Source organism: Corvus brachyrhynchos, unplaced genomic scaffold (assembly GCF_000691975.1).
Source record: "Corvus brachyrhynchos isolate BGI_N302 unplaced genomic scaffold, ASM69197v1 scaffold5, whole genome shotgun sequence".
NCBI classification, from domain to species: Eukaryota; Metazoa; Chordata; class Aves; order Passeriformes; family Corvidae; genus Corvus; species Corvus brachyrhynchos.
In genome coordinates this window covers 9237004-9238451 of record NW_008238321.1, presented here as the reverse complement: position 1 = coordinate 9238451, position 1448 = coordinate 9237004, and positions in this window count along the sequence as shown.

Below are 1448 nucleotides of genomic sequence, written 5' to 3'. Positions count from 1 at the left end.
CACGACGACGCGGGAAGGTGTTCCTTCCCGGAGGGTGTGTTGCAGTTTTAATTATAATGACAAATGTTGCCGTAAAGTTCCGTCTCGGTTCCTGAATGCAGGCAGAGCACGGAGCACCGGGAAACTCTCCCGTCGGTTTGGGGTACTCGCCCGTCGGACCGGGCACTCGCCCGTCGGCGCAGCGGAGTTGCCAAAGAATTTTCTTGGTTGCGTTATAAATGAGGCTCGGCCGGGTCTGCGGGTCCTCGGGGCGGCGGCCGGGCGGTGCGTGGAACCCGGGGGTGCCAAGGAGGTGGGGACAGTCCCCGCTCCCTGGGCAGGACCCCTCCAACCAGCCCAAAACCCCTCCGGTCCCCAGTCCTCGTCCCGTTCCATGTGGAGCGTGGCTACTCCTCCCGTGCGCGGCGGGACCCGACGGGCAGCGGCGTCCCGGTGCTGGGGAGATGCCGGCCTGCCGGGGTGCCCCCCGCGCAGTCCTTTCCTCCTCCAGCTCTCCCTGGACAGCATCCTCCGCACCCCCGCTCATCCCTGCCCTCCGGGCCGGGCAGCCCAAGGGACCTGCGGTGCTGCCCACGTCCAGGCTGTGATTTGCAGCCTCGGGAAAGCCCCGCGGAGGGAGGGGACATGGGGGGACTGGCATCACCAGGTTCCCCCAGGGCAGAGCCGCCGCTCCCGCCTCTCCGGCCGGGGACTCGCCTCCTCCCGTCAGCTTCGCGCGTTCTGCCGCCGGTTCGCTCTGGATTAAATATTTAGAAGTTTGCAGCGGTGAATAAAGCGATCGTTAATAGAAATTGATGGCACCGATGCAAAGGGGGTGGCACCGGCGGCAGGAACGGCGCGGCTCAGCGGTAGCGGGCGGGGCTCTCCTGGGAGGGTTTTTAAGGGGTTTCACCCCAAGTTAAGGGTTTATCACTCCGAATGCTGTGGCAGCGCCAAAACCCGGGAGCTGCTCTTCACATTTCGGATGATGTCTTTAAAAAGCGTGTTTTTTCCGCCCTGCCTGCCTGGAAAGAATAACCCCGTACCTTCTCAGAGACGAGGCAGTCCGCTCGAATTTAGCACCTAAAATCCCCCGTCAGCACCTCCCGCCGTGCTGCCTGACACCATGCAGGGCTCACACTCCCCCAGACCCTCCGGGTTTGCCATGGCAGCGGGGGCCAGTGGGAAGCGGGGGCCAGTAGGGACCGGGAGCGTGGCCCCAGCTCCAAGAAGTGCAGCGCTGGGCAGTGGGGGGACCCCCGTCCTGGGGAAGGCAGGGATGAAGTTTGCCCGATGACCTGGAGGAGCGAGCGGCCCCGGAAGGGGGGCGGCCTCCCAGGGTGGGCAGTGGGGAAGGACACACACACACCGGGTGGCCGGTGAGCCCTGGCTCGCCACGCCGGGCTCCGCAGCCCCGCTCCGAGCTTGAGTCAGCGCTTCTGTCAGCGGCGGGGATGGGGCAGCGCTCG